The sequence below is a fragment of the Triticum urartu genome, chromosome 2A (genome assembly GCF_056163025.1).
Source record: "Triticum urartu cultivar PI428250 chromosome 2A, HENAU_Tu73, whole genome shotgun sequence".
NCBI lineage: Eukaryota > Viridiplantae > Streptophyta > Magnoliopsida > Poales > Poaceae > Triticum > Triticum urartu.
In genome coordinates this window covers 617,846,744-617,873,237 of record NC_141874.1, presented here as the reverse complement: position 1 = coordinate 617,873,237, position 26,494 = coordinate 617,846,744, and positions in this window count along the sequence as shown.

Genomic DNA, 26,494 nt, shown 5'->3' with positions numbered 1-26,494 from the left:
AGCGTTAGTTTAGGGCTTATTTATTTCCTACTCTTCTTTTTCCCTGGTTTGTTAGTTGTCGCAACAACCATGGGCCATATACGGACCGTGGTAACCTTCACCCTGCTAAAGGCCGTAGGATCCACGGGCCTCCTACGAGCCATCAGATAAATGGGCCTCCAACGGGCCGTATAATCGGTGGGCCTTAGGCCGTCAGATAAATGGGTCCACATGGGCCGTAAAAGGCTGTATTTGGTATCGAGCCAGCACGGTAACGGGCCGTTAACAGGCCGGAAGACAGCAAATGCTTAATTTTGTCACAGGCATAATGGGTCATTAGTGGGCCAATATAGGCAGGCTGGAAATGGCGCAATGGGTTAACAGGCCACAAACGGGCCGATTATAGCCACGTGCCGAATTTGGCCCATTAGGGGAACAGGCCAGTAACGGGCCGATTATAGCCACGTGCCGAATTTGGCCCATTAGGAGAACAGGCCAGTAACGGGCCGAAAGTAATCGAGGGCCGGAAAGGAGCCCAAGAACGTATGGGCTGTTAGTAGGCCGAAAGCTAATACAGGCTGGAAACGACCCATGTGAATCATGGGTCGTTAATTGGTACAAAGAAATTTATTGTTCACTATGGGCTAGAGTCACCGTGGGCCACTAAAGGGCCTAAAAGATACAAAAGGCCTCATATGGGCCGAAAGACGCCGTTGGCCATACATGGGCCGAAAGTGAAACGGGCTGGTGTTATAGTTGACGGCCCACATGACGTTGTTAGGCCGATTTTGGGAAGGCCCTAATGGGCCGTGAGTTACCGGGCCGTAAAATGGGCTATATGCGAATAGACCGTTAAGAGGCTTTTCATGCGCCGGCCCGCTAACTTTTGACCAAGTCAAACGGGCCAGCCTTTGTAAGCTAAATGGGCCAGTGGTGGGTCATCGCACGTGTTGCTTTGTTCCGGTTCTCTATTAAAAGGAGGCATTAATATCCCTTAGTTTCCAATTGGACCCCGCTACCACGGGAGGGTAGGACAAAATATGACATGCAAGTTCTTTCCACAAGCACGTATGACTATTTATGAAATACATGCCTATATTATATTTATGAACTGGAGTTAGTGCCGTATAGCCCTATGTTATGACTGTCACATGATGAATATCATCCAACAAATTATCGATCCAATGCCTACGAATCTTATATTGTTCTTGCTAAGTTACTACTGCTATCGTTACTGTTGCACTTGCTACAAAAATACTGCTATCATTATTACCGTTACTATTGCTGCTGTCACTACTATCAAAACTATCATACTACTTTGTTACTGATCACTTTGCTGCAGATAATTAATCTCCAGGTGTGGTTAAATTGACAACTCAACTGCTAATACTTGCAAATATGCTTTGGCTCCCCTTGTGTCGAATCTATAAATTTGGGTTGAATACTCTACAATCCGAAATTGTTGCGATCCCATATACTTGTGGGTTATCAATGAAGGTGTAGTTTGAAGCGTTTCTCACAACCTCGGGTTCGCACAAGGGACTCCCCCATACCTGGCGCGCCAAATATGTCAGGGTGGAACACGATCACCTATGGGCCCATCAGCCCCTTGTGGTTCGGCAAGGGGGCAGGGTGCATTGCACAAAGAGCGGAGGCCATGGAATAGCACGGCGGGGATGACACTAGTGGTTTTTACCCAGGTTCGGGCCGCTGGGAAGCGTAAAACCCTACTCCTGCTTTGGTGGATTGATGGGAGGACCGTGGTGGACACGCAGTGCTCAAGCCCGGCAAGGTCGCCTCAGGGAGAGCAGCTACGCATGTAAGAGTGTACAAGGGTCCGAATCCTTTCTTAGGTTGCCATGGCCCTCCTTTTAAAGGCTAAGGGGTTACCATAGTGGCAAATCACTCATTATCTACTGATTAGATAGCCAGCACTGCTATCATACCTAACTCTGGCAGTTAGGACAAAGTGCATTAAATGCACTACTAGGTGTCACGCTGAGGACGCAACCTGGCAAGCCTGCCGCGCCGCTTAACCACCCTCTTCCTGTCCGCATGACACGCCTCTAGACAGGTGTCATATAGGGAGAATCTCCCTTCCAAATGGCCGCCACGTGACAAATGACAACCACTTAATCACTTAGGGGCTTGACACCACACTGATAACCGACTTGCTGTAGGATCGAAAGTATGTCTAGAGGGGGGTGATTAGACTACTTGACCAAATAAAAATCTAGCCTTTTCCCAATTTTTGTTCTTGGTAGATTTTAGCAACTTAGCACAAGTCAAGCAATCAACCTACACATGCAATTCTAAGAGTATAGCAGCGGAAGGTAAAACAATTGCATATGAAGGTTGAGGGAGTCCTGGATTAGGGGGTCTCCGGACAGCCGGACTGTTGGACTATGAAGTTACAAGATTGAAGACTTCGACTTGTGTCCGGATGGGACTCTACTTGGCGTGGAAGGCAAGCTAGGCAATATGGATGTGTATATCTCCTCCTTTGTAACCGACCTTGTGTAACCCTAGCCCCCTCTAGTGTCTATATAAACTGGAGGGTTTTAGTTCGTAGGACAACATACGATCATACCATAGGCTAGCTTCTTGGGTTTAGCCTCTCCGATCTCGTGGTAGATCAACTCTTGTAATACCCATATCATCAAGAATAAATCAAGCAGGACGTAGGGTTTTACCTCCATCAAGAGGGCCCGAACCTGGGTAAAACATCGTGTCCCCTGCCTCCTGTTACCATCCGCCTTAGACGCACAGTTCGGGACCCCCTACCCGAGATCCGCCGGTTTTGACATCGACATTGGTGCTTTCATTGAGAGTTCCTTTGTGTCGTCGCCGTTAGGCTTGATGGCTCCTACGATCATCGATGGCGGTGCAGTCCAGGGTGAGACTTTTCTCCCCGGACGGATCTTTGTGTTCGGCGGCTTCGCACTGCGGGCCAACTCGCTTGGCCATCTGGAGCAGATCGAAAGTTACGCCCCTGGCCACCAGGTCAGGTTTGGAAGCTTAAACTACACGGATGATATCCACGGAGACTTGATCTTTGACGGATTCGAGCCCCTGCCTTGTGCGTCACACGGTCACGATGAGTACGACTTAGCTCTACCATCGGACAGTGTTCAGGAGATCGCACCGGCAGCTGCTCCGACCCTCAATTCGGAGCCAGTTGCGCCATCCATGGACGGGTGGATGGACCCCGCCATGGAGGCCTTATCCTCAGCGGCGATCGAGCTGAACATCGACCTTACCCTGCACGAGAGCCGTGTTGTCAAACTGCCGGTTCCTTCTCCGGCCACGGACTCCGAACCGCCTGCGCCCGTTCCTATCGAATCCGATTGGGCGCCGATCATGGAGTTTATCTCCGCGGATATTTTTCAGCGCTCGCCCTACGACGATGTGCTGAACTCATTAAGGTCTCTCTCCTTGTCAGGAGGATCCTGGCCGAACTATGTCCGGCAGGATTGGGATGCGGATGACGAAGAAATTCGCCGCCCAACCACCACCCACTTAGTAGCCACTGTCGATGATTTAACCGACATGCTCGACTTCGACTCCGAAGACATCGACGGTATGGACGACGATGCATGAGATGAATAGGAACCACTGCCCACAGGGCACCAGACGCCCACTTCATCATATGACGTATATATGGTGGACACACCAAAAGAAAATGACGACGAGGAACGGAAGAACGCAACGAAGGATTGTCCCCTCGAGAAGCAGTTAAAGCGGCGGCGTAAGTGCCTCCCCAAATCCCGCCTCGGCAGAAACAACGATCATATAGACCCAGCGTTAGAGCAGGGTGAACAAACGCCGGACCACGGCAACACGGAGAATCAAATGGAACAACCCGACTCTATCAAAGACAATAATCCGGACGACATCACACCGGACAGACACCCGGAGCAACAGAATGCCCATCAAAGGCTTGTTGCCACCGCGAGGAGTCTAAAAAAGCAGAAGCAAAGGCTCAAGGCTGCGCAAGACACACTCAGAAACAGATGGAGTAAAGTACTCAGCACAACGGCGAAGTACGGCGGTAATCGCCACACCAAGAGCTACGCGAAGCGGAAGTTGCTACCTGAATTCGATGAGGAGGCCTTAGATCCCCCGCAACCAAAAATTAAAATGGCCATTCGGCTAGATAGATGACCTCACGGGCAACATAGAGCGGCAAACAACGCCGCACATAAGCCAATACACGATCCACGCGAGGGCTCGCATCAAAAGAACGGCGCAACCAGATCCATTTATGGACCACGCAAGCGCGCTCCAGCATACGATGCAACACAACAAACATCCGAACACCACGGTACACCCAGATACAGGGGTGCCGCACACCCCCTATGTTTCACCGACGAGGTGCTGGACCATGAATTTCCAAAGGGATTTAAACCCGTAAACATAGAGGCATACGACGGAACAATAGACCATGGGGTCTGGATTGAGGACTATATCCTCCATATCCATATGGCTCGAGGAGATGATCTCCACGCCATCAAGTACTTACCCCTCAAGCTCAAAGAGCCAGCTCGGCACTGACTTAAAAGCCTCCCCGAAAACTCCATCGGAAGCTGGGAAGAGCTTGAAGACGCTTTTCGGGCGAATTTTCAAGGGACTTATGTCCGACCTCCGGATGCGGACGATTTGAGTCATATAACTCAACAGCCCGGAGAGTCAGCCCGAAAGCTTTGGAACATGTTTCTTACTAAAAAGAACCAAATAGTTGACTGTCCGGACGCCGAAGCCTTGGCAGCCTTTAAGCACAGCGTCCGAGACGAATGGCTTGCCAGACACCTCGGCCAAGAAAAGTGGAGAACAATGGCAGCATTAACAAGCCTCATGACCTGCTTTTGCGCGGGCGAGGACAGCTGGCTAGCCCGATGCAGCACTAGCGATCCAAGTACGTCCGAAGTTAGAGACGGAAATGGGAAATCACGACGCGGCAAAAATAATAAGCGCCGGGACAAAGAAGACAACCCGAAGAACACGGCGGTAAACACCGGATTCAGAAGCTCTCGGCCAGGTCAGCAAAAGCCGCCCTCTAAAGGCGCCAGAGATGAACTGTCCAGCTTAAACAAAATTCTGGACCAAATATGTCAGATCCATAGCACCCCCGATAAACCTGCAAATCATACCCACAGAGAATGTTGGGTCTTCAAGCAGTCCGGCAAGCTCAACGCCGAACATAAGGGACAGGATACACCAAGCGAAGACGAGGATGAGCCTCACACGCAAAACACTGGGGAACAGAACAAATTTCCACCAGAGGTCAAAACAGTAAACGTGTTACATGTGATAAAGGGGAGAAGCAAAGCGGCATTCCCAAATAAACATGCCCAAGGGCCTATCACCGCGGAGTTCTGCCACTGGCTGTCTCAGCCAATCACCTTCGACCATCAGGATTACTCAGCAAGTATCCGGAGTGCGGGATGGGCTGCCTTGGTATTAGATCCAATAATTGACGGATACCACTTCACACGAGTCCTGATGGATGGCGGCAGCAGCTTAAACCAGATATATCAGGACACAATCCGCAAAATGGGGATAGACCCAACGAAAATTTGCCGCAGCAATACCACCTTTAGAGGAGTAACGCCGGGCCCAGGGGCTCATTGTACGGCCTCCCTGCTACTAGAGGCTGTATTCGGCTTCCCTGACAACTTCCGTAGCGAAAATTTAACCTTCCACATTGCTCCGTTCCAAAGTGGCTATCAAGCACTACTTGGACGCGAAGCTTTTGCTCGCTTTAATGCAATACCGCATTATGCTTCCCTCACGCTTAAGATGCCCGGTCCACGTGGCATCATTACAATACATGGAAATATTGAGCGATCCCTACGCGCCGAAGAGAGTGTGGCTGCCTTGGCAGCCGCACACTAAAATGGCCTCACCAACTAAAGCATTTGATAGGTCGTCAAGACCATGGACAAGGTTAGACAAGTCCGGTGCAGCTATATGTAATTCACACAGGTTTGATGGCTACACCCCTAGGGGCTCAACGCGCGTAGACAAGTGGCAATTTTTACTTATCTTGAACTCTACATGGCTTCTTTAAACCTACCTTTTTGCACGACAACTTTTCACCTAAGTTCCTCTCATTTACATATGACCATCGTGCTACACCCGTCTAGGATACGGCACAACGGAGACACAGGCGCAGACGTGCAGCAGGGACCTGCTCCAAGGATTCTTTTTAGATTAAGACCCTGTGTCAACCTTTTTTACTGTCTCTTGTTGACACACATCCCTCGGATTCTCTGTACAATTGAGAAGGATGCTGACGTCTTGGCATGTGGCCACGTCAGAATAATGCACGTACCTGGACAATAGGGGCTTCTTACAAAGGGCACTGTTTAGGTCCTGTGTTTTGGTGCCTTACGTTCCGCTCTATCGGCTAAGGTAGCACCAGGTGAACTACTGCGATTGTGCCCTGGGTCATCCGGACGAGCACCTCAGTAGAGAAAGCCGAAAACTGACTGTCATGATATAGTGCGAGACTGGTCAACCACTCGATGACCTAGCGGAATCTTAGAATTCCTCCACCTTAACGAAGGGCCGTTTCCCGGCCGAGCATGTACGCACCCCGAATTTGGGTAAGTGCGGAGCCACCAGGGGCTATATAGTAGCCTCACTGTCAAACTCCTATGGCTAAGTGAAAGTGTTAAAGCATTGTAGTCCGGTTGCCTAGTTTGCTGCGCTATCACCTCCTTATTAGGACCAAGACGTTAGATTAAGTGTGAATACGCGTCTTCTGCGAACACCCCCGCATTATATGCGTGGGGGCTGAAGCCGACGACTGCAATCTTTCAGGTTATACACATGTATACATAAACGGCCGCACAGGAGGCATCACAATACTTTTCGGCACAAGTATAAATACAACCTTGATAAATGCAATAAAACAATGTTTTTACAATGGGAATACATGTCACTCAAACATAATATTCTTCGAGCACTGGGCCTCCATCAAACGAGCGCCTTCAAGAACTTCTTCAAAATAGTGCTCGGCAGCCACTCGGCCTATGGCCAAACCCTGCGCCGAAACGATGGTAGCATCCATCTCCGCCCAGTATGCTTTGACACGGGCAAGGGACATTGGCGAACCTTCTATACACGCCGACCTCTTCATCACATTGATGTGCGGCACCGCACCAAGGAACTGCTGCACTAAGCTGAAATAGCTGTTCGGCTTTGGCTTTTCCGGCCACAGATGATCTACGACGGACCTCATGGCAAGTCCGGACAATCTATTGAGTTCGGCCCATTCGGCAAGCTGATCAGTTAGTGGAAGCGGACGCTCTAGAACATTATACTGCGACCAGAATAGCTTGTCCACTTCACGATCTATTTTATCTCAGAAGTATTCGGCCGCATCGGCAGCACTCCCCGTCAAATCCAGATATGCGTCTGCCGAACTCCATAACCGATCCAGAGGGGCATACCGCGGATCTCCGAACTTCCTCCGCAGCAAAAAGGGCTTCCCAGCCACAATATCACCGGCTTCACGCAGCTCCTCCTTCTTCACTCTCATGGCAGAGTGGGTGTCTTTGGTTGCCATCGTGGACTTTTCGAGGTCCGTCGCCTTCGCTCAGTTTTCTTCTTCAAGGAACTGGCAACGGTCGGCAGTGTCTTTTAACTTTGCAGCCATCTTGGCCATTTTCTCTTTGCTCTCGCAATGTGCGGCCTTCTCGGCTTTCAACTCTTCTGCCGCCTTCAAAGCAGCCGCATTACTACTCCTTGCTTGTTCTTTGGCTCGGGGAAGTTCCGCCCGAAGGGTTTCCACGGTGGCGGCTCCATCTGCAGTCACAAAATATTAAAGATACCGGCATCATGCTTCTCTTACTATGTGACATTCACTAGAAAATATCACTTACCCTGTGCCTTGTCAAGCCTCTTGTTAACATGCTCGATGTCGGCATCCGCCGCATCCAGTTGCCGCTTTAGTTCGGGAAACTCATGAGCCCAGCTAGCCACCGGAGCTTCCACTACCTGCACATTAAAGCTGTATGGTTATCACCTGGGACTACGATCCTTTGCTTGCCGCCTTTCTCGGTGACAACCAGAGTCTCAGGGGCTACTATCTACACAGGGCACACCTAAAAATGTGCGGTACTATCACAAATGTATATCATTTTATGTACCTCAAAGCCCGTTAGTAGACTCATAAAGGCGCCATGCAACCCGCTTTCGGCGGACGAAATCCTTTCCATCACCGTACCCATCAACGTACGGTGTTCTTCCGAGATGGTCACTCGCTTTATCAGATCCCTCAGTGCGTCCGACCGCATACCAGACGGCGCCGGACTCCTTTGTTTGCTCACTTCAAGAGGCGGATGCTGGGGACTTTGGGTGACTATAGGATTATCTTCTGGCCTCACCGGATTTGGAGAGGCCCTCCGTGACGACACTTCAAGGTCGCCCGCTTCTTGAGCGGGGGAGTCCGGAGGAGGCGTTTCGCTCTCCATCATCTCCGGAAGAAGGTCCCCTGAAGACAAGCTCTGTTGAGAAGGGCTAAGATCCGAATTGCAAGACAAACACTTCTGTTATTTTCCTCGGAAGTAAGGTAGAATATCTTTACTATTAAGTATTTTTTTGATCACTTACGGCTCGTTAGAGGGCTGATCCCCACGCGGACTTTGTGCGGCAAGAGCACCCCCCAAGGCAGGACCCTCTGTTGGAGACTTCTTCTCCCGTTTGGAAGCCTTGGTTTCCGGATCTTATGAGGCAGTCCTCTTCATTCCTCGGAGCGAGAGAAGGTCAGAATCTTCCCCTTGGTTATCCTCCCTCATGGAGGCGCTCATTCCCTCGGTTGGAATTGGTAGCGATGGGGCCCGCTTTCGCCCTCATTATTCCCCCTTTTATCTTCCTTTGAGGGCTCCGGGCAAGGTGCTAGCTCGAGCATCTTTTCCAGTACTGGATTGTCCAAACCCTCAGGGAGGGGGGCCGAATACCGAATCATCTTCGCCTTTGTTAGCCAGTCCTGGTCAAAAAGCGATTTCTCAAAATGACGTCATGATAAATGAAAGACGGTGTGTTCGGCTAGAGGATTACTTACTTGGTCGGCGGTGCGGTTGCTGCTCAGGCCCACGTCCTCGGTAGTATCCGGACACTCCATTTGAGGTCCGAAGAATGATTTATACATATCCTCGTGTGTCAGGCCGAGGAAATTCTGAATAGCGCGCGGTCCTTCGGGGTTGAATTCCCACAAGCAGAGGGGCCGACGTTTGCAAGGTTGGACTCGACGAACCAGCATGACTTGCATTACCATAACCAAACTAAAATCTCCCTCCAAGAGATCCAGGATGCGGCTCTGCAACATGGGCACATCCTTGGCTGGACCCCAGCTCAGCCCCCTGCTGATCCATGACATCAGTTGTGGTGGAGGGCCCGAGCGAAAGGCGGGGGAAGCTACCCACTTGACACTTCTGGGAGCGGTGATGTAGAACCACTCCCATTGCCATAATCCGGACACCTCTGGAAAGGAACCTTTTGGCCATGGAGCTCCTGCAATCTTGCTTATTAATGCGCCTCCGCACGCTACATGCTGCCCTTCGACCGTCTTCGGCTTCACATCAAAGGTCTTGAGCCACAGGCCGAAGTGAGGGGTAATGCGGAGGAAGGCCTCACATACGACAATAAAAGCCGATATGTGGAGAAAGGAATCCGGGGCTAGATCATGGAAATCAAGCCCGTAATAGAACATCAAACCCCTTACGAAGGGATCCAGAGCGAGGCCTAGTCCTCGGAGGAAGTGGGAGATGAACACGACGTCTTCGTTGGGTTCAGGAGTAGGGACGACCTGCCCTTGGGCAGGCAGCCGATGTGGGACTTCAGCAGTCAGGTACCTTGCCTCCCTCAATTTCTTGATATCCTCTTCCGTGACGGAGGAGGGCATCCACCGGCCCTGAAGGCTGGATCCGGACATGATTGAAGGTCCGAAGCACCTGACCTAGGCTTTGGGTGTTGGAACTCGAGGCGGGGGAAGGATTCAATTGAGCATGGGAGGAAAAAAAGTAAAAGCCTTGTCCCTTTATAAAGAGGGTGAATATCAAGCGTCCTCCCCGTGGCCGTTTGGGACTTGCCTAAAATCTAGGAGTCCTAGGCACGGTTGGGTTACCCACGTCCGTATTGATGAGAATCCCCTAATAAGGGGAACACGATCTCTGCTTTGACAAGACGTGTCAAAAAACTGCCTCGCGTTATGTGCGGGGCTAGTTAAAGGAAACGGTTCGAATAAACACCGGGCCATGGCATAACGGCATGTTGCCAAAACAAGTCAGCAAATTATATTTGTGGAAATATTATTCTCTCTACGGTGGAATGTGGAACTTATTTTGCAGGGTCGGACACTATCCTTGTATTCAAATTCTTCCGTGATGTATTCGGAGGAGGAACCCGCCTTGCAATGCCGAAGACAATACTGTACACTGGACTTATCGTCATTGAAGCTTGCTCCAGGGGCTACTGAGGGAGTCCTGGATTAGGGGGTCTCCGGACAGCCGGACTATATCCTTTGGCCGGACTGTTGGACTATGAAGTTACAAGATTGAAGACTTCGTCTCGTGTCCCGATGGGACTCTACTTGGCGTGGAAGGCAAGCTAGGCAATACAGAGGGTTTTAGTCTGTAGGCCAACATACAGAACAACAATCATACCATAGGCTAGCTTCTAGGGTTTAGCCTCTCCGATCTCGTGGTAGATCTACTCTTGTACTACCCATATCATCAATATTAATCAAGCAGGACGTAGGGTTTTACCTCCATCAAGAGGGCCCGAACCTGGGTAAAACTTCGTGTCCCTTGCCTCCTGTTACCATCCGGCCTAGACGCATAGTTCGGGACCCCCTACCTGAGATCCGCCGGTTCTGACACCGACATTGGTGCTTTCATTGAGAGTTCCTCTGTGTAGTCGCCGTCAGGCTTGATGGCTCCTACTATCATCGATAGTGATGCGGTCCAGGGTGAAACTTGTCTCCCCGGACAGATCTCTGTCTTCGGCGGCTTTGCACTGCGGGCTAATTTGCTTGGCCATCTGGAACAGATCGAAAGCTACGCCCCTGGCCGTCAGGTCAGTTTTGGAAGTTTAAACTACACGGCTGACATCCGCGGGGACTTGATCTTCGGTGGAGTCGAGCCACTGCCGAGCGCGCCGCACTGTCACGACGGGCATGATCTAGCTCTGAGGCCGAACAGTGCCGTGGAGGCCGCACCCGCATCGGCTTTGACCCTTAATTCGGAGCCAACTGCGCCGATCGAGGATGGGTGGTTGGACGCCGCCTCGGGGGCTGCGATCCCAACATCGATCGAGACTCACACCAGCCCCGCACTCCACGAGACTCGTGACTCCAAGGAGCCGGACTCCTCCCCGGACTCCGAACCTTCCGCGCCCCTGCCGATCGAATCCGATTGGGCGCCGATCATGGAGTTTACCGCCGCGGACATCTTTCAGCACTCGCCCTTCGGCGATATTATGAAATCGCTAAAGTCTCTCTCTTTGTCAAGAGAGCCCTGCCCGGATCATGGCCAGCAGGATTGGGATGCGGAAGACGAAGAAATTCGACGCCCACCCACCACCCACTTTGTAGCCACCGTCGACGATTTAACCGACATGCTCGACTTCGACTCTGAAAACATCGACGGTATGGACGATGATGCGGGAGGCGAAGAAGAACCACCGCCCACAGGGCGCTGGACACCCACCTCATCATATGATGTATATATGGTGGACGCACCAAAAGATGACGACGAGGAGCGGAAGGACGCACCGAAGGCTTGTTCCCTCGAGAAGCAGTCAAAGCGGCGACGCAAGCGCCGCCCCAAATCCTGCCTCGACAGAAATAACGATCACACAGACCCAGCGCTGGAGCAGGGCGAACCGCTGCTGGACAACGGCAATCTGGACAATCAAACCGAACAAACAAATTCTATCAAGGATAATAGTCTGGACGACATAACGCCGGACAGGCACCCGGAGCAGCAGAATGCCCGTAAAAGGCTTGTTGCCACCGCGAGGAGTCTTAAAAAGCAGAAGCAAAGCCTCAAGGCTGCGTAAGACACACTCCAAATCAGATGGAGTAAAATACTCAACACAGCAGCGAGGTACGGCGACAATCGCCCCTCCAAGAGCTACCCAAAGCGGAAGATGCTACCTGAATTCGATGAGGAGGCCTCAGACCCCCCACAACCAAATATCAAAGCAGCCACCTGGCCGGATAGACGACCCCTCTACCAACACAGAGCGGCAAACAACGCCACTCACAATGCAACACGCGACCCATGCGAGGGCTCGCACCCAAAGGACGGCGCAACAAGATCCATCTATGGACCACGCAAGCGCGCCCCAGCATACAATGCAACACGACAAACATCTGAACAACGCGGTACACCCAGCTACAGGGGTGCCGCACACCCCCTATGTTTCACCGATGAGGTACTGGACCATGAATTTCCAGAGGGATTCAAACCCGTAAACATAGAGACATACGACGGAACAACAGACCCTGGGGTCTGGATTGAGGACTACATCCTTCATATCCATATGGCTCGAGGAGATGATCTCCACGCCATCAAGTATTTACCCCTCAAGCTCAAAGGGCCAGCTTGTCACTGGCTTAAAGGCCTCCCCGAAAGCTCCATTGGAAGTTGGGAAGAGCTCGAAGACGCCTTTCGTGCGAATTTTCAAGGGACTTATGTCCGACCTCCGGATGCGGACGATTTGAGTCATATAACTCAACAGCCTGGAGAGTCAGCCCAAAAGCTTTGGAATAGGTTTCTTACTAAAAAGAACCAGATTGTCGACTGTCCGGACGCCGAAGCCTTGGCAGCTTTTAAGCATAGCGTCTGTGACAAATGGCTCGCCAGACACCTCGGCCAAAATAAGCCAAGAACGATGGCCGCATTAACAAGCCTCATGACCCGCTTTTGTGCGGGTGAGGACAGCTGGCTAGCCAGATGTAGCACCAGCGACCCCAGTACATCTGAAGTTAGAGATGGAAACGGGAAATCACGGCGCAACAGCAATAATAAACGCCGGAATAAAGAAGACAGCACGAAGGGCACGGCAATAAACACCGGATTCGAAAGCTCTCGGCCAGGTCAGCAAAAGCCGCCCTCTAAAGGCACCAGGGATGAACTGTCCAGCCTCAACAAAATTCTGGACCAAGTATGTCAGATCCATAGTACCCCTGGTAAACCTGCTAATCACCCACAGAGAATGTTCGGTCTTCAAGCAGTCCGGCAAGCTCAACGCCGTACACAAGGGGGACGATACACCAAGTGAAGACGAGGACGAGCCTCCCAAGCAAGACACTGGAGAACAAAAGAAATTTCCACCAGAAGTCAAAACAGTAAACGTGTTACACGTGATCAAGGGAAAAAACAACGCGGCACTCCCAGGAAAATATACCCAAGTTCCTGTCACCGCGAAGTCCTGCCACTGGTCGTCTCAACCGATCACTTTCGACCATCGCGATTACTCAGCAAGTATCCGACGCACAGGATGGGCTGCCCTGGTATTAGACCCAGTAATTGGCGGATATCACTTCACATGAGTCTTGATGGACGGTGGCAGCAATCTAAACCTAATATATCAGGATACAATCCGTGGGATGGGGTTAGACCCAACAAAAATTCGCCATAGCAATACTACCTTTAAAGGAGTAACGCCAGGCCCAGGGGCTCGTTGTACGGGCTCCCTCCTACTACAAGTTATATTCGGCTCCCCCGATAACTTCCGTCGCGAGCATTTAACCTTCCACATCGCTCCATTCCAAAGTGGCCATCAAGCACTGCTCGGACGCGAAGCTTTCGCTCGCTTTAATGCAATACCACACTACGCCTCCCTCACACTCAAGATGCCCGGTCCACGTGGCATCATTTCAGTGAACGGAAACATCAGGCGATCTCTGCGCGCCGAAGAGAGTGGGGCTGCCTTGGCGACCGCACACTAAAGGCGCCCGGACCGGCGAAAGCATCCAATAGGCCGTCAAGACCTCAGACACAACTAATCAAGTCCGCCGCCGCTATTTATACCGAATAAATGGTCACACCCCTATTTGTCAGTACAAGGGGATCAATGCGCGCAGACAAGTGGCAATTTTTTCTCATCTTGAATTATACATGGTTTCTTTAAAAACTATCTTTTTGCACGACAACTTTTTCACCTAAATTCCTCTCTTTTACAGATGATCATCGTGCTACACCCGTCCAGGATACGGCACAATGGAGACACAGGCGCAGACGTGCAGCAAGGGACCCGCTCCAAGGATTCTTTTTAGATTAAGACCCTTCGTAAACCTTTTTTACTGTCTCTTGTTGATACATATCCACCGTTGAGAAGGATGCTGACGTCTTGGCATGTGGCCACGCCAGAACAATGCACGTACCTGGACACATGGGGCTTCTAACAAAGGCCATTATTTAGGCCCGGTTTATACCACAAAGACTGTATACCTTAGGGAGTGTTCGGCATCGCGAGTTTGGCCCTATATGCATCAGCTCCGAATCATTGACTTTGGTCAAATGTTGGGTTTTCCCGGCTCCTGTGTTTTGGTGCCTTATGTTCTGCTTTACCGGCTAAGGTAGCACCAGGAGAACTACTGCGATTGTGCCCTGGTTCATCCGGACGAGCACCTCAGTAGAGAAAGCCAAAAACTGACTGTCATGATATAGCGTGAGACTGGTCAACCACTCGATGACCTGTTGGAATGTTAGAATTCCTCCGCCTTAACGAAGGGCCGTTTTCTGGCCAGGCATGTACGCACCCCGGGATCGGGAGAGTGCGGAGCCACCAGGGGCTATCTAGTAGCCCCACTGTCAAACTCCTATGGCTAAGTGAAAGTGCTAAAGCATTATAGTCCGGTTACCTCGCTCGCTCCGCTATCACCTCCTTAATAGGACAAAGACGTTGGGTTAAGTGTGAACGCGTGTTTTTTGCGAGCACCTCCGCATTATATGCGTGGGGGTTGAAGCCGACGGCTACAATCTTTCAGGTTATACACAGGTATACGTAAACGGCTGCCCAGGAGGCATCATATTACTTTCAGGCAAAAGTATAAAAATAGCCTTATAAAAATTTATAAAAGCGTTTCGCTTACAATGAGATTACATATCACTCAAACATAATATTTTTTGAGCACTGGGTCTCTATCAAACGTGCACCCTCAAGAACTTCTTCAAGGTAGTGCTCAGCAGCCATTCGGCCTATGGCCGAATCCCGCGCTGCAATAGTGGTAGCATCCATCTCCTCCCAGTATGCTTTAACACGGGCAAAGGCCATCTGCGAGCCCTCTATGCACGCCGACCTCTTCATCGCATTAATGCGCGGCACCACGTCAAGGAACTGCTGCACCAAGCTGAAATAGCTGTTCGGTTTTGGCCTTTCTATTCATAGCTGATCCACAACAGACCTCATGGCGAGTCCGGACAACCTATTCAGTTCGGCCCATTCGGCTAATTGGTCAGTCAATGAAAGCGGACGCTCAGGAGAATGGAATTCTGTCTAAAATAGCTGGTCCACTTCACGGTCTGTCTGACCCTGGAAGTACTTGGCCGCATTGGCAGCGCTCGCCGCCAAATCCATATACACATCCTCCGAACTGCACAGCCGATCCAGAGGGGCATACCGTGGATCTCTGAACTTCCTCCGCAACATAAAGGATTTCCCAGCTACAATATCCCCGGCTTCCTGCAGCTCCTCCTTCTTCGCCCTCATAGCAGAGCGGATGTCTTTTCTCGTCGCAGCAGCCTTCTCATGGTCCGATGCCTTCGGTAGGTTTTCCTTTTCAAGAACCCGGCAACAGTCGGTGGCGGCTTGTAATTCTATGGCCATCTTGGCCATTTTATCTCGGCTCTCGCCATGCGCAGCCTTCTCGGCTTTCAACTCTTCGGCCGCCTTCAAAGCAGCCGCATTACCAAACCTCGCTTGTTCCTTGGCTCGGGCAAGTTCTGCCCGCAAGGCTTCAACAGTGGCAGCTCCATCTACAGTCACAACATATTAAAGATACTGGCATCATGCTGCTCTTACTATGTGGCATTTACCAGATAATGACACTTACCCTGTGCCTCGTCAAGCCTTTTGTTAACAAGCTCGATGACGGCGTCTGCCGCATCCAACTGCCATTTTAAATGGGCAAACTCGCTAGTCTGGCTAGCCACCGGAGCTTCCATCACCTGCACATAGAGGCAGTATGGTTATTACCTGGGAATATGATCCTCTGTTCGTCGTCATTTCCGACAACAACCAGAGTCTCAGGGGCTACTATCTACACAGGGCACACCTAGCATGTGCAGGACTATCATACATTATTTTACATACCTCAAAGCCTGTCAGTAGACTCATAAAAGCTTCATGCAATCCGCTTTCGGCAGACGAGATTCTCTCCATCACCGTATTCATCAGCATCCAGTGTTCATCTGAGATGGCCGCTCGCCCCACCAACTCCCTCAGAACATCCGATCGCACACCAGACGGTGCCGGACTCTTTTGTCTGCTCTCTTCGGGAGCCGGACACTGGGAGCTTCGGGGGTCAATGGGATTATCTTCTGGCCTCACCGGACTCGGAGAGGCCCTCCGCGATGACACTTCGGGGTCGCCCGCTTCCGGAGCGGAGGAGTCTGGAGGAGGCGTTTCGCTCTCCATCATCTCTAGAAGAAGATCCCCCGAAGATGAGTTCATTTGAGAGGGGCTAAGGCCCGAACTGCAAAGATATATGCGGTGGTTATTTTCTCAGAAGAAAAAGATGGCGTACCTGTACTATTAAAGTCTTTCGGGTCACTTACGACTCGCTGGAGAATTGATCCCCCCGCGGACTTTGTGCGGCAAAAGCACCCCCCAAGGTAGGACCCTCTATGGGAGACTTCTTCTCCCGTTTGGAAGCTTCGGCTTCCGAATCCCCGGGCGCAGTCCTTTTCCTCCTCTGGTCGTCTTCCTTCATGGAGACGCTCGCTCCCTCGGTTAGAATGGGCAGCATTGGGGGCCCGCGTCCGCCCGTGTTATCCTCCCCAGTATCTTCCTTCAAGGGTTCCGGGCAAGGTGCGACCTGGAGCATCTTTTCTAGTACCGGATTGTCCAAACCCTCAGGGAGGGGGGCCGAACACCGAATCAACTTCGCCTTTGTTAGCCAGTCCTGGTCAAAAAGTGAACTCTCAGAAATAACTTTGTAACAAATGAGAGATAGTATGTTCGGCCGAAAGATTTCTTACCTGTTCGGCGGCGCGGTTACTGCTCAGGCCCACGTCCTCGGTGATTTCCGGACACTCTACCTGAGGTCCGAAGAATGACTTGTGCATCTCCTCGTGCGTCAGGCCGAGGGAATTTTGAATGACACGCGGTCCCTCGGGATTGAACTCCCACAAGCGAAGGGGCCGGCGTTTGCAAGGCTGGACTTGACGAACCAGCATAACTTGTATTACCGCAACCACACTAAAATCTCCATTGAAGAGATCTCGAATGCGGCTTTGCAGTATAGGCACGTCCTTGGCTAGACCCCAGCTCAGACCTCTGCTGATCCATGACATCAGTTGTGGTGGAGGGCCCGAGCGGAAAACAGGGGCGGCCGCCCACTTGGCACTTCTAGGAGCCGTAATGTAGAACCACTCCTGTTGCCACAATTCAGACACCTCTGGAATGGAACCTTTGGGCCATGGAGCTCCCGTCATCTTGCATATTGAGGCACCTCCACACACTGCATGTTGCCCCTCGATCATCTTCGGCTTTACTTCAAAGGTCTTGAGCCACAGGCCAAAGTGAGGGGTAACCCAGAGGAAGGCCTCACACACGACAATAAATGTCGTGATATGAAGAAAGGAGTCCATGGCTAGATCATGGAAATCTAGCCCGTAATAAAACATCAAACCCTTGACGAAAGGATCCAGAGCGAGGCCTATACCTCGGAGGAAGTAGGAGATGAACACGACGTTCTCGTTGGGTTCGGGGGTGGGGACGGCCTGCCCTTGGGCAGGCAGCCGATGCGAAACCTCGGCGGTCAGATATCTGGCCTCCCTCGTCTTTTTGATGTCTTCTTCCGTGACGGAGGAAGGCATCCATCGGCCTTGAAGGCTAGATCCGGACATGATTGAAGGTTCGGGGCGCCTGACCTGAACTTTGGGTGTTTGAGCTTGAGGTGGGGGAAGGATTCGATTGAGCACGGGAGGGAAAAAATAAAAGCCTTGTCCCTTTATAAAGAGGGTGAATATCAAGCATCCTCTCCGTGGCCGTTTGGACTTGCCTATAGTCTAGGAGTCCTAGAAGCGGTTGGGTTACCCACACTCGTATCGATGAGAATCCCGGAATAAGGGGACACGATCTCTGCTTTAACAAGACGTGCCAAGGAAACCGCCTCGCATGACACGCTGAGGTGGGATAATAAAACGATTTGAATAAAGGCTTGGCCGTGGTGCGATGTCACACTACGGAATACGTCAGCAGATTAGATTTGTGTAAATATTATTCTCTCTATGGCAATATGTGGAAACTTATTTTGCAGAGCCGGACACTATCTTTGTGTTCAAAATCTTCTATGAAGTACTTGGAGGAGGAACTCGCCTTGCAATGCCAAAGACAATCTGCGCGCCGGACTCGTCGTTATTGAAGCCTGGTTCAGGGGCTACTGAGGGAGTCCTGGATTAGGGGGTGTCCGGATGGCCGGACTATACCTTCAGCCGGACTCCTGGACTATGAAGATACAAGATTGAAGACTTCGTCCCGTGTCTGGAAGGGACTTTCCTTGGCGTGGAAGGCAAGCTTGGCGATACGGATATGTAGATCTCCTACCATTGTAACTGACTTTGTGTAACCCTAAACCTCTCCGGTGTCTATATAAACCGGAGGGTTTTAGTCCGTAGGCCAACATACAGAACAACAATCATACCATAGGCTAGCTTCTAGGGTTTAGCCTCTCCCATCTCGTGGTAGATCTACTCTTGTACTACCCATATCATCAATATTAATCAAGCAGGACGTAGGGTTTTACCTCCATCAAGAGGGCCCAAACCTGGGTAAAACTTCGTGTCCCTTGCCTCCTGTTTCCATCCGGCCTAGACGCATAGTTTGGGACCCCCTACCCGAGATCCGCTGGTTTTGACACCGACACCCACCATGGTCGTCACCCACAAAGGACTTGCCTCACTAGGGTAGATCTTCATGAAGTAGGCGATCTCCTTGCCCTTACAAACTCCTTGGTTGAACTCCACAATCTTGACGGAGGCTCCCAAGTGACACCTAACCAATCTAGGAGACACCACTCTCCAAGAGGTAACAAATGGAGTGTTGATGATGTACTCCTTGCTCTTGTGCTTAAAATGATAGTCTCCCCAACACTCAAATCTCTCTCATAGGATAGGATTTGGTTGAAAGATGACTTGAGTGGAAATCAACTTGGGGAAGGCTAGAGATCAAGATTTATGTGGTTGGAATGGAATATCTTGACCTCAACACAAGTGTAGGTGGTTCTCTCTTAGAAAATGTATGTTGGAAGTGTAGGCATGTTCTGATGGCTCTCTCCACGAATGAAGAATGGGTGGAGGGGTATATATAGCCTCCACACGAAATCTAACCGTTACACACAATTTACCAAACTCGGTGGGACCGAATCGTGAAACTCGGTCAGACCGATTTAGTTCATAATGTGACCGTTAGGATTTTTGGTGGAACGACATGTCAACTCGGTGAGACCGATTTCGTTAGGGTTAGGGCATAACGTAATCTTGGTGAGACCGATTACACAAACTCAGTGGGACCGATTTTGGTAATAGACAAACAGAGAGTTGGTCAGGCAAACTCGACGGGACCGATCACTCATCTCTGTTGTACCAAAATGTTACGAAAGGAGAACAGAGAGTTTGCATTGCAATCTCGGTGGGACCGAATGCTCATCTGGGTTTAACTGAAACATTACGAAAGGAGAACAGAGAGTTTGCAATCCCATCTCGGTGAGACCGAGATCCCTATCGGTAAGACCGAAAAGACTAGGGTTTCTGGCAGTGGCTATGTCAACTGAACTCGGTGGCGACGGATAGACAATTTTGGTGGGGCCGAGTTTGACTTTTGGTTTGGGACATATGTGGATGTGAGGAAGTAGTTGAGGGTTTTTGGGGCATATCACTAAGCACTTTGAGCAAGAAACTCATTAAGAAACACCTCACCCCCTCTTGATATTATTGGATTTTCCTATGGACTCAATCTGATCTTGGATCACTTAAAATGAAAAAATGTAGAGTCCTGAGCTTTGAGCTTGAGCCAATCCTTTGTCCTTAGCATTTTGAGGGGTCCACATTTCTCATCCATGCCATGCCAATCATTGAGCTTTGCTGAAATGTTTATCTTGAAGTAGCATTAGCTCAATGAGCTATATGTTGTTAGGAATTACGACAACCACCCAGGGATAGTTGCACTTTCAATCTGCCCCTTTTTGGTAATTGATGACAACATATAGATCAAAGCTTCGACAAAAGATAATAAGATTGAAAAACATCGTCGCTTTGAGAAGTATGTGATAAGCAAGAGCTCTCCCTAAATTTGTGCATTATTTAAAATTTTCTTTTGAATGCAAATGCGCAATTGATTAGGATCATGGGTTACTCTTCCATGTCACATACATCTTGGTGGAGCACTCAAAATGATAGAAGTTAAAAACATGCACTCATCACCAAGCAAGTTAATGATCATATAGGAATATAAGAGATAATATCATCCAACAAGCATTAAGAGTAGCATATGATCAAACACATGATCAAACAAGTATCTCACAAGGACATAAAGTAGTTCAACCAAAATAGCAAGAGAGATAAAAGGCAACACTCTCTCTCCAAGCCTATGATCTATACATTTTTCTCCCCCTTTGGCAACAAGTTACCAAAAAGTTTGAAAATGCATAGTGCTATACGTCTCTCAGGCTTGATCTTTGGGAGGTGGTGTAGAGAGAACTCCAAGGACGAAGGCTTCCGATGAAGTAGTTGGAGCTGATGGAGTGGGTGTTGGAGGTGGCACTGGAGCTGTAGCTGCTGGTGCTGACACTGAAGCTCTAGTATCTGTGACTGGTACTGCAGCAGACCTCTGGCTTTGGGGCACTCTAGAAAAAGCATCTGTAGTTGACTTGCCCTTCTTCTCCTCCACTTCCTCCTGAAGCTGCTCAACTGCTGACTGAATCTTAGTTACTTTGACATCAAGATCATAGAATTTATGCTCAACGATCCTCTCCAAGCTCTCCTGTTTTGAGTCAGGGTGGCCAAGCCCTTCTCAATCCTCAAAGTGGATTGGATCAGATATCCAAGCTGATCTTGCTTGGTATTCAAGAATACTTGAGATGCCTCATCAACAGTTGGCATCTTTGCAGCTTTCTCTGCCCTTACATTCTCTCTCTTCTCATGTGCTTGAGCTGATGATGGTTCATTTTCATTCATGACAACAGTGTTATCCAATAGATATTTGCCTGTGCCCATCTTGGAGTTGATGAGCTCCTAAATTTGTGGGGCATACCCACAACTTCTCTTTTGATCAGCTGCTGTCCTTTTGACTGTCTCCACAATCAGACTCGTGACTTTGAACTTTTGAGGCACATCAAACAAATGGAGCAAATTGATAGCATGTCATCTGATCATATTGTGATCACCTGACTTGGGTAGCAATGTGTGCCTTAGGATCCAGTTGATGGTAGGTAGACCACACAACAAGAAGTGGACAGATCCAAACTTATGAGTATCCAATGCATCATCTGGGATCTCTATGTACATGTTGGCCATAGAGTTATGGTGTTTCTTCTTTTCAGCATAAACATCCAAGTCATCCTCACTTTCTTCTGGGGCATTGATCAACTGAGCCCATTTTTCAATAGTAGATTGGTACCTTGTACCTTCAGACATCCAAATGATCTTCCCATCTAGGTAGAAGTGGGCAGTGGAGTAAAACTGCATGATCAGCTCATCATTCCACTTGGTGAGCTTCTGGGCAACAAATGTATCGACTCAACATGCTTTGAAGCTGTCATATACACCTGGATAGTGATCTTCATTCTCCTTGATGTACTCCCAGTTAACCCATCTCATGTCACACACTATGGGCTTCTTGTCAAGCAGAATTGTCTCATAGAAGTCTTGTTGTTCCTCAGTGTGAAACCTGTAATCCACAGCAGTTCTCCTCCTGACAGCATATGGATCCGACTGTCTGCATAATCTCTGTCCCGAATCCTTCCTGATTTTCATGTTTTCTGCAACAGGATGTGCATCATTGTGGTCAGGGATCTTGGGCTTGAGCTTCCTTAGCACTTGGGCTTCATCATCTTCTTCATCAACATTCTCAGGCACTGGGGCCTTGTTCTTTTCTGCAGCTGAAATGTTTCTAGTGCTTCTCTTTGGAGCAGACTTCTGAGCTGGAGCTTTGGGAGCAGACTTAGGCTTTGATGGAGCAGCCCCTGATCTGATTGCATCTCCCATAAGCTTCTGAGCTTTGGGTGTTGCTGCAGCATCCTCTTCTTCTTCATCATCTCTCATGCATGGATGATCTGCCAAGCACTCTGGCAGTGGTCTTCTTGACCCTTTCCTTCCTTTTCTTCCCTTCTCCAACTGCCTCTCTAGTTGGCTTGGAGGTTTCAGCAGTGGATGCTCTAGCCTTAGACATAGGAACTCTCTTTGCTGGTGCCTTCTTATGCATCCCTGGCTTAACTGTAGCAGCTGTGCCATACTCCTTTTTCAGCACCTTTTTCCTTGAAGTGGCCTCATCCTCAATGGCCACATAATCCTCATCCTTAGATTCTGAGGTTTTCTTCTTCCTGGATCTGGTTGCTGCCTTAGGTAAGTTTCTTGGAGTGCTCCTGCTTCCATCATCAGAAGAGCTGGAGGGACTAGTGCCCTCACTCATCTGAACCCGCTCTTCAGATTTGTTCTGGCTGTCACTTTGATCAGACATCTTGCAGGCAAACTGTTAGCAGACCCTGTGAATAGGTTGTAGATGAGGTAGAGTAGATGAGCATCACAAAGTAGATAGGTTTTGCAAAATAATTGAGTCAAAAATCTTAGTTTTAGTTCTCTACAGAAGTGATCTCAAAGCTACCGAATTGACAAACTCGGTGATACCGAAGCAACACTTGGAACCTAAACTAGTGAACTCGGTAGGGCCGAGTCACCGTTCGGTGGCACCGAGATTGCTAGGGTTTCACAGAATCTTGAACTGGGTCACACCGATTTGCATGTTTCGGTCAGACCGAAAAGCGCATGTGCAATGGCCAAGGCCGAATCGGTGAGACCGATTTCTACAGTTTGGTCGGTCCGAGATGAGTTCTGCGGAGAGCTAACCCTAAATTTTTTGAATCAATCTAGACCTAAGGGAGTTTTAGCTGGATGGAGCAATCTCAATCATGGCAAGAAACATGGAGTTGTCCTTGTGCTAGGAATCGGAGTGAAAAAGACAGCACAAGGGGTCGAACACTTACCCTAGAGCGGCGAGTGTTCACTACGGTGGCAACGGCGAAGCAGATTGCCGTTGACGGCGGCAGAGACCAGCGGCGGGAGGTCGCTAGCGGCGAGAGGACGATTCGGAGACCTGAAGAGGCAGAGGAGGTTACGCATGGGTGAAGGGTTTCGGAAAAAATTCCAAAATTTGACCCGTCAGTATATATAACCTGACCCTGTCGGTGTGACCGAGTGGAACAACTCGGTGGCACCGAGATGTAGAATTGCAAGCGGTTACTGCAACTCAGTGTGACCGAAAGGTTCTAATCAGTTGCAGCGAGATTGAAAACCTAGATCAACTAAGTGATCTCGGTAGGACCGAAAAGGATGAATCGGTCAGACCGAAATGCACAAAGAGGTTTTGTAAGTTTAAGTCTATGACGAATCGGGGACTCCAAGTGCTCCTCACACAGAGTGGTTCGAATCTGACTTGATCAAACTTTGTGATATAGCATGAATAGAGTTTGAGACGAGGAAAGCATAGATAGCTAGAGGGAGTTCTTAGGCATTCTTGTCCATGCATTTGGCAAAAGAGAAAAAACAATCAAAGCAACAAATGGATGTCCTCGAATGAGTAAAATATGCATCCAACATGCTCACACAATAAGATGGCAAATGAAATATGTGACAAAGCATGCACAATCACTCTAGCATCTATCAAGAAATTTGGCGATGACTAGGTCGTCTATATATGAGTATATTGACTTAGGAGTCAAATGAGAACATTTGATCGTAGGTCATACTCATCGTTTAAGCACAAGTGGGGTTGCCACTTTTACATAAAGCATTGTTGTGTTCACACCATTAGAGTTGCTTTAGCTCAATTGATTGGAGTAAAGCTGCCCCTAGATGTGATATCCCCTCTAAGAGGGATGAACTAACCTTGGGTTTTGTCGATGATGACTTCATGTAGGTGTTGAAGATGTAGATGCTCAATGTTGATGTAGATCTTTTGGAGCAATCCTTTGGAGTGAGTTGCACTTTCAATACCTACATGGGTTAGTCTCACAAGGAACAAACAAGGATATCCACAGACAAAGAGTGATGTTCACATAGAGTGATGTTCACATAGGATGATGTCCATGAAAGAATTAGCTTACCTTGTCCCTTGTCTTACCAACAAGAGGGTTTGTGACTCCTTGAACTAGTGCAAGATATGGAAGTTGTTTGCACTTGTCCTCGCCAAAATGATATGAGTGAAGTATGTCGGTGGAGTCACCCTCAAGAACTCTCTAGTTCTTCTTCTTCGGGATCCACACCATCTTGACGGGAATCCTTGGAGTTGTAGTCGTACTTGATGAAGTAGAACTTGATGTAGTCTTGGGAACCCACTTGACCAAGGACTTAGGTGCTTCTTCAAATGCATCAATCTCCTCTTGAAGCATGTCCTTGCCTTTTAGCTTGTGGTCTTGTGGTGGAATATCATCTTGAGCTTGTGTTCCTTGGAAAGAAGTAGGATCATACTTCTCTTGTTGAGGAACAAACTTCGTCTTGGGTTATTGATCCTCTTCCCACTCAACTCCATTGGCATTGAACTTTCATTCAAAACCTACACCTTGATTCTTCCGGTATCTTCCTTGCTTGCATACAATTTCCTCAAATTTCTTACTCCCGGCAAGGCTCTTGTAAACACCTTTCTGTATAATTCCCTTTAATAAATTGTTTTCATGCTCAAGTGTAACTGGGCTAAGAGAATCATTAGTGGAATCAACAGAACTACTAGAAGCAACAATATTGGATTTAGCATGATTGTTGTTACTACTAGAAGAAGAATCTTTCTTACTCTTGTTGCTAGTTTTAACTTGTTGCATGTAAGTAGACAAGAGTAAATGCTTGGCAATGTAAAAAGAACTTTTCTTGCGAAGATCATCATTGATTGCTTTTAAGAACTCATGCCCTTGCTCAAGGTTGAGTTTTTCAAAGCATAGCTTCTCATGAGTCTTTAAAAGTTTTCGATGATCTTCCAATGTAGTTTCATTAGCTAACTTAAGAGTGTTTAGTTCTTTAGTTAGACGCTCAATCTTCTTCTTATCATCGTCATTCGTTTTATCTTGATTAATAGCAAGTTCATCATAGTTCTCATAACTAGAGTTGTCAACAAGTAAATCATCATCTCCTAGCAAATCATCTTCATCACTATTGAAATCAACATACTCGGGGCGTGTTACCTTTGGACCTTTAGCCATGAAGCATCTTCCAATTCCTTCATTTGGTGAGTCAAATATGTCGTAAGAGTCGGTTGACACAAGTGCTAGACCTGCAACACCTTCATCTTGAATATATTCGGAGTCGGAGTGATAGCTTCTTCCGGAGTGATTGTCGGAGTCGGAGCCGGATACCCATTCACCAACATGAGCTTGATGTCTTCTTTTTGTGTAGCTATTTGATGATCTGTCCTTCCTCTCCGAATCCTTGCTCCTCCGAGAGGGTCTTCGTTCATAACGATCATCTCTACTCCTTCTCTCTCTTAGCGGTGATTCTTCTCTCCTACTTCTTCTTTTGAGAGAATCTTCTCTTCTTTTGTAAGGAGTCGTGCACTCATTTGAATAGTGTCCGGGTCTTCCACAATTGTAGTAGTTATGCTCACGACTAGAAGATCTTTTGTCATTGTAGGACCTTGACTTGGAACTTCTTTCCTTGCTTCTACTCTTGTAGAACTTGTTGAAATTATTCACCATTGGGCTCAATTCTTCATTGAAGGTTTGCTTCTCATTTGATGATGTGGGGGCATCACATGAGGCTTTGTAGGCACCACTTGACTTGTTGTGGAGCTCTTCCTTATCCTTGAGTGACATCTCATGAGCAACAATTCTTCCAATGACTTCCGTTGGCTTGAGATCTTTGTAGTTGGGCATCATTTGGATCAATGTGCACACGGTATCATATTTTTCATCCAAGGCTCTTAGGATCTTCTTGATGATGAATCTGTCGGTCATCACTTCACTTCCTAAGCCGGCAATCTCATTTGTAATGAGACCAAGCCTATAGTACATTTCAGCGACACCTTCAACATCCTTCATTTTGAACTTGTCAAGTTGACTTTGAAGCACATCCAATTT